Source organism: Crocodylus porosus, unplaced genomic scaffold (genome assembly GCF_001723895.1).
Source record: "Crocodylus porosus isolate Cpor-Errol unplaced genomic scaffold, CroPor_comp1, whole genome shotgun sequence".
NCBI classification, from domain to species: domain Eukaryota; kingdom Metazoa; phylum Chordata; order Crocodylia; family Crocodylidae; genus Crocodylus; species Crocodylus porosus.
The window spans coordinates 149,010,823-149,019,019 of record NW_017728906.1 but is presented as its reverse complement, the minus strand read 5'-3'; positions in this window follow the sequence as shown (position 1 = coordinate 149,019,019).

The following is an 8,197-nucleotide window of genomic DNA, read 5'->3' as shown; positions in this document are numbered from 1 at the left end:
TTGCAAACTCTGTAGCTATTCACACCTTAGCAAAGTGGCATCAAATGCTATCAAGACCTGTTGACACAGGTATGAGGCAGTACAGAACCAGGCCTCTAGTCCACATCTTCAGAGGTTCTTAGACACAGGAAACACCTAACCTCTAGGCTCCTGCCAATTAATTGGATCCTCAGCCATGCCATGAGGTTTGTCTACACTGCTTATGCAGCATCTCAGGAGTCCTGCTTTCAAATATGCCCTGCTTCTGGTCCACTAATGAAGCCACTCTTGGGGTGTCCCAGCTGCCATTCTCGGGCATTTTGTCTGTCTTGACTGAGAATGGTAGCAGGTAGAGCTGTGAAACAGCACATTTTCATTTCATCTTCTGTTTTATATTTGGAAGGGACATTGTTTTGTTTTATCATCTCATTTCTTTTCAAAGCACTGTTCTGTTTCATTGAAACTGTTTCACTGTTTCGGCGCATTTCAACGTTTCACCCATAGGCTACAATGGGGAATCATGAAAATGCCTACAACTTTGTCGTTCTTGCCTGATTCGGATGAAAATTGCAGGGATGGTAGCCCCTTCTGAGAGCATTAATCCTGCCATGTTTCAAGGAGATAGGTGCGGGGGTTTCTGGGAAACTACACCTCAAACTGCTAAAAGCAAAACTTGTGTCATTCGCCTGGAGCTGCAGCCTCCTGTCATTCTGCTCGCAGATCTGGGTGTAGCCTGTGCCCAGCACCAGGAAGACTGCTGCTGCCACTGGCCCCAGGCAGCCGTGGCAGCCTCCTGTTATCCCATGCACAGATCTGGTGGCCCGCACACCCAGGAGCAGTCCAGCAGTGCTGGGAGGGCTGGTTGAGCTCTGTGGGGCTGATGGAGCTGCTCAGAGCACAGATCTGGCTCTCCCCACCTCCTGCCGCTGGGCCAGCCCCATGGAGCTCAACCCAGCAGCGGGAGAGCCAGTGGCAGAGCTGCTCAGAGCGGAGCCCTGGTGAGCACAGCCCAGCAGTGGGAGGCTCTGCAGCCCCATGAAGCTGAGTCTGGCAGTGAGAGGTGGGAGAGAGCCACTGGCCAGGACTGTGCTCAGAGGCAGGGCTGTGCTCAGAGCAGCTCTGCCACTGGCTCTTTGCCGCCTCCCACCACCAGGCTCAGCTCCATGGGGCTGTGGAGCCTCTAGCTGCCAGGCTGTGCACTCCAGGGCTGTACTCCAAGCTGCTCCACCAGCTCCATGGAGCTCAGTCCAGTGGCAGGAGGAAGCAGAGATCCAGTAGTGGAGTCCCTCAGAGTGCAGCCCTGGCTCTGAGCTCAGCCCTGGCCAGTGGCTCTCCCCTGCCACCGCCACCAGGCTCAGCTCCATGGGGCTGGTGGAGCCACTTGGAGTGTAGTCCCGTGTCAGGAGGTAGTGGAGAGCCAGGGCTGCGCTCCGAGAAGCTCCTCCAGCCCCACGGAGCTCAGCTTGACAGCGGGACTGCCAGTGGAGGAGCCACTTGGAGCACAGCCCTGGCAAGCACAGCCCAGCAGCAGGAGGCTTCGCAGCCCCATGGAGCTGAGCCTGGCTGCAGGAGGTTGGGGAGAGCCACTGGCCAAGGCTGTGCTTGGAGCCAGGGCTGCGCTTGGAGCAGCTCCGCCAGTGGCTGTCCTGCTCCCAGGCTGAGCTCTGTGGGGCTGGTGGAGCTGTTTCGAGTGCAGCCCTGGCTCTCCCTCCCCTCCCACCACTAGGCTGTCTCAAAACTCGAAATGTTTAGAAACTTTTGAAACGTTTTGAGTACCCTCATTTTGTTTCAAAGCTGTTTTGTAGCCTTTTTGTTTCGATTTTACTGTTTCAAGCTCGAAACACGTTAAAACAGCTTTGAAATGAAACACTTGTCGAAATTTCGCAGAGGCCTAGTGGCAGGCACACCCTCAGAGCAGCTTCAGTGCCTCATTTCTGCGTGTGGTACTCGTGGAGTGGGAGCAGGTGACCCCATTTGTTTCTATGGGCTTGCTGCTCGTTTGCTTTTCTCTTAGCACTGCTTCCCCCCTTCTCTCTCTCTCTTTCTTTCCACCACGCCTTGTCTTTTGTGCTCTAATTTATCTCTCCTTATATTCTGCTTTCTGCATATCCTTTCACAGAATCTGATAGAGTGAATTTGGGTTCATGAAAGTTTGCTCTCGATATATATTAGCTAGTCTGTAGGGGTGCATATCTACCCTGCCTTGCAACAGGTGAGACAGCCACAGAAAGAGTGTAGACACAGTGAAAACCCAAAAACTGGCTGATAGGGAGGTGGCCAAGGTGATTTCCTATGATGTGGGAGGAAAGAGTTTAATCCTGGGTTGGCCTACATTACAACAGACATCTGAAGACACATCCCAAGTGTTCACCAAGTTGTTAGGTAACTGGGATAGAGTTCTGTGCTATTGGACCTATCCCACTTTGAACAAACATAATCATAGTCCTGTGCCTTTGCAAAGAGTGATCTGTAGCCTAGGAGTAAATACAGTTACTCGGGCTGTTTGTAGACTGAGGTTCAAGTTCCTGTTCCACATAAGGCATAATGAGATTTGACTCTGGATTGCCCATGTCTCAGGTGAGTACTCTAATCCCTAGGCAATTCTGGCATGGACAATTCACACCCCAGCCCACAGCACATGTATCTTTCGTGCAAGCTACAACCAGTTTAGGCATGCTCCAAACATATTTATGGGATCACATTGCACTAGAAAAATGGGTGAGAAAAAGCTGTGTTGAAAATCTCTCTTGAGGGCGTAGTTTCTTAGCACAAGTTGGGAATCTAAGCAGCTTACTAGTTGTTGGGTGGCCTCTGCATTTCAGGCAGACTTGCGCTCACCCCTGACAGAAACATAAGCACCATAGTCCCTTAGGTGTCTACAGCATTAGATGCCAGCTGAGCAGTGGTTTGGAGACTGTCAAGGATGCCTAACTACTGCAGTTAGGAGCAGGGTCTGCCTCTCTACATAGCAGGTTTTTCCTTAGCCGGCCTTTGGCACACAGCACTCTACAGTGCACTTTGCATATTTATGGTGTATTTCACAGCACAGCACTAGAAGAGCTTTGAAATAGTCAGTCTGCTCTATCCATTTATGAAAGGAGCCTTGGTCCCTGGCAGAGTTGGTGGCATCGTTCTTCTGTTATGGCCAATATCCTTCTGTCAGAGGTCACTGGTCAATGCATGGGAGTCTTTTCTTCAGAGACCTGCAAGCCAAATGCTAATTTGCTGTACACCAATTTAGCTCCATTGACATCAATGGATACATGCAAAATATTCTCACTGGGAGCATAATGCTGCATTTCGAATGCACTGTATAAGGAGCAGAGTAAAAAATACAGTGTTTACCCCCGGATCTGTTATTCCATCTGTCATATTACCTTGAGTAAGTCACTTCACCTCTTTATGTGTCTGTTTCCCATTTGTAAAAGGGAACCGATAACACCACTCTTTTTGTAAAGTCCTTTGAGATCATCTGAGGGGCTGCTGAATTGGTGCAGACATATTATGACAGAGAAAATACATGTGCTTAGTGCTGAAAGCAGACGCAGTGACAGGAAAGCACTGATACAGACAGGAGAGTGAGTAAGATATTTTTGAATACTGTGATGATGTGCATACAGATACATGGGATTTTATCAAGCGAGACTTTGAATCCTACCCCTGACACACTGAGTGCTGAAACCTTGGCAGGGGGAGAACATCAAAGGCCTGAATCCTGTGTGAAGGACACTTTGGTGGCACTTGGCAAACAAGCATTCAGATGAGCTGCTCACACGGTGTTTATAGCAGCTAAAGATGCCATCTGCATTAGACACCCAGGTTTCTCTGACTATAGAATTACATCACAGAGCTGCAGATGAAAAAGGCATCCAAGGTCACCTACTCCATCCTCCTAGTATTGCTGCTGACAATACCTTTGTCCTGTCTTATTTTATACAGTCCTTGCTATGACACTTCCACCATTTTAATGTGTTTTAGTACTCTTTTCTTCCATTTGCATACAAATACATGCTAATTCTGAATGACAGCATTCAGTGCTGGATTACTGCATTACCAAAATGAATGTGCAGGGCCTGCTCGGTAGCCTGGTTTCTAGAGTTGGCATTATCTTTATTTATCAACCAATCGTCTTGCAAGTTACTGCAGATTTTGTCTTTCACTGAGAGTTGTTTACAAGCAAATGTAAAGGGGCTGATTTTGATTTACACTGAAGAGCTTTACACAAACTTGCCTTAAAAGTAGCTTAGCTATACCCTGGGGGACTGCCTTAAATACAGAGGAATCTTGTATAGCATCGGTGTCCTGTCTGAGATGTTGGAGGCGTGACCAGGAATTGTGACTGTGGTGGGGCACTGATTATACCTGGTTAATGTCTTGGTACTGCAGTTTCTCAGGGCTGTTGGCTGGCAATGTAAACACATATGGAGACAGATATGCTCTGTGTTCAGTGTCTCTTCACTCACTCCTCCTCCCCAGTGAAAGCAAAGATCGAAGATATCTGCTCTCCTGTTCAGACATTTGTAGGCACAGTCTCTCTCATGTAAAAAGTGGTATTTTGAGCTTCTTTGTGATTCAATGGGAGAAACAAAACAAAACACAACTTCCTGCCCTGAAACTGCATTTCAAAGGGGAATTGTGAGTTGAAAAATCACTCGGAATGGAGTTGTGACAGCCAAGGCAGGACAAATATTTCTCACTCCCTCATAGGTCTGATACGTTACTGAAATGCAGCCAGACCACACCAGTGGGTGGAGGAGGGAAGCCAGCTGGCACGTGGAATGAAAGAAACAATATGAGAGGACAGCAAATTGATTGTGGTCAAGAAAATGAGCTTGGACTTGCAAGACCTGCAGACGGGACTCAAGTTCATTTCCAGCTCTGTGGCAGACTTCCTGTAGGACGTTAATCTCTTCTACTCTGCCTTAGTTGCGCACCTGCCAAATATAAATAATGGTCTTTCTCGGCCTTTTTCTGCTTTATCTGTTTAGGCCCTGATTCTGGGATTGATGTTGTACACAAATACAGCGTTCCACCTCCAAAGCCCCACTGATGTCAGATTAAGGAGTTTTACTGTATTCTTTTTTGCTGGAGAGAGAGATAAGTACTGTCTCTTCACAGCACTGAGTGTGACGGGGTCCTAATTTTTAGTAGTGGTACTTAGAGCCTGTACTATTACAGTTCATTAAAAAAACAACTTCCACAAAGGATAATGAGATACAACCATAATCTTATGAAAAATGGCATCATAATTGTCCATGAACATCAAGCAAGGAGTGGTTTTAAACATTTTAATGTAATTTCAATTTAATGTAATTTCACATTTTAATGTAATGGCTAAGCTTGAACATGATATCTTCTTACCTTATATGAGGCCTTCCCTTGGGATCTTGACTTGTGCTGCTTCACATTTCCACCTGAGAAGGGTATTCACAGCTCCAGTGTTTGGCTCCAGGAGTCCTGTGGCTGTTCTTACATTCTCTTAGGAATGATCTTTTGTTACCTCCCGCTCAGACACTTCCAGAAGTCTCAATTTCATGGTCTTTATCTATGAAACCTATTCCAGAGTCATATCCAGAGTTTTAAACAAATATCTAGTATACAATCGCTCTACTTTTTTTTTCTTTGTCTTACCAGTTAGTCTAGAGTTTTCAGGCTTGAATGGGTAAGGAGAGAGACTTTGGCAGCCAGTCAAAATGAGTTAGCTGAGAGGGTGTTGGGTGACCTTAACTGTCAACATTAGTGGCCTAACCTTGCTTCCACTGAAGATGATTGCAAAATTCCCCCTTGACTTCCAACAAATAGAGGAGGAGGTCATAGATGTAGACTTGCCTAACCTCTTTAGATGCAGATATATGCCACTAATATCAAGTCTGTTCTACAAGCTCTCAAACAACTAAAGATTCTTGTTATCTGGAACATCTACTAGGCTATTCTTACTCTTCTTTTTTGACACTCTCTGCCAGCCAGTTGTGATCTCATTTATCTCAAATGTAATTTTTTCCATCTGTATTACTCATAGAATAATTGAGATCAAACAAACCTATGTGTTTATTGCTTGCCTTTTGCCAGACCAGGGTTTTCTCTGTGTCCTGATTAGTTGTAGTGTTAAGGCATACATGTGCCAGACGTCTGCTCATACACGTGCTAATTAGCATGCGGTTAATCAAGTCTGCTGGAACATGCTAATTAGTAGACTCCGGCAGCTGTGGCATCACGTGTATTTAGCATTCCTGTGCTTCCAAACAGTGGCAGGGCGATTTAACTAAAGCTCATTGAATGAGCATTAGTTAAAGCGCCCCCGCCACCATTTTGAGTATAGGACACTGAATACACATGACACTGCAGGCACTTTAATTAGAACAGCTCTTGGAACCACTCTAATTAAAGCACCCCCCCCTCTACCCCACAGCATGTGTAAAAACACCCTTATGGATTAGTGGGAGACTCCTCCCTCTCTCAAAGGAATCTGATTCCACGCTGTGAATTCAAACAGGCCTTCATCCAGTTGCTATTTCTGTTAGGAAGAGGTGGCTTCTGTAAATGGATGTGTTGGGGAGCAGCTAGGCAAAGTTCATTGTGAAGGGATTGGAGAGAATGGCAGAAAGTAATAGCATAGGAATTATTATTTAGGGTTGAGAAGGCTTTAACTTTTTTGTATTACATCCTTCTTCCCTTTCCTTATCCATGTGTTTTTTAGTTTGGAAGATTTTTGAGGAATGAACCTGTTCAAAGGCGTCTGCAGAGGGTCTGGCATGTAGTCATTGCTGAGAATATAAGAAACTTAATAACAGAACAAATGAGTAAGGCTTATGCTGAAAGTAGTAGCAGAGGTGAGGTGATTCACAAAAGACTAGCAAAAGGATTAAGAAACTGGGGTCTGTAATTAAACTCACTGCGACTACTCACATTTCTAACTGTAAGTTGGTGCTTGGATGCCAAACTGAAGTGAGACATAGGAGAACACAGCAGAGCAGGACAGACAGAAAATCTTGACTAATTAAAGTTTTGTGATATTCTTTTTCATTCATAAGTTTATAATAGTTGGTAAAACTTTGCTTTTGTTAAAAATGGAGACTTTTATCAACAAAAAAAAAGGGCAACTCATTTTACAATATTTATTTACAAGTGAAATCAGTTAGATACAAGGAAGTAGAATACAAGTGAGATTTTTGATGACTGTGTTTTAAAATGAACTAAGACTAACTTTGGTGTTTAGATATTTAACAAGTGCTGCAAATACTCTGCAGCTCTGAAAATATGGCCTTTTATTATTTCATATACAGATGACTTAACTCGGCTTTGTTAAGTAAGCATAATGTGGGGAAATTGGTCATTAAACTTTAAACCATCATTCAATTAAGATTCTTGTTGAAGGTGAAGGAGCTTTTACCTGAAACGATATATCAGGATTTGGCTCAGTGACTGTAGAATGGAAGTCAGGCAATGAGATACTGTATGATGGATGCCAATGGGAATCTAATGAGTAGAAAGAAGATGGCTAATTTGAATAATAAAAAATAGGAACACTATGAGCCCTTTGTGTGTGTTGGGGTGAGGGGGGTATGATTGCACATGTGCAAAGTAGAAAATGTCCACTATCATTCAGTACAGACTGTGAGATAATTTGATTAAAACAGACTGTTAAAGCAGAAGGCAGAGTGTACAGGTGTGCAGGCTAATGAGATTAAAATCTTGGACTTTTCATTGCAACAAACTGTATATTTATGTACATGAGAGTGCAGTCATATTATTAAGGGGGAAGCCCAGTGCAGCTGTGACCCTGAATGATAAGCTCTCTGCCAAGAAATCCATCAAGAATCCCATGTGAAATTTTCATCCTGCCAGCCTTCTTTATACAAATGAGTTGGTCACAGCCAGTGATCCTAGGCAGTCAAATCTCAATGCTTTCCTCCCCAAACATTCTTCTTAACCCATGCTGTGCCGTACGCCACTAATTTGCCTTCTGGTTTTTTTTCCGGTTGGAAATAATAATATTTGCATAGCTTCATAGTTTCATAGTTTCTAGGGTTGGAAGGGACCTGAGCAGATCATCTAGTCTGACCCCCTGCCATGGCAGGAAAAATTACTGGGGTCAAACAACCCCAGCAAGGTGTTCATCTAACCTCCTCTTAAAGACCCCCAGGGTAAGAGCCAGCACCACTTCTCTTGGAAGTTGGTTCCAGATCCTAGCCGCCCTGACCATGAAGTAGCGCCTCCT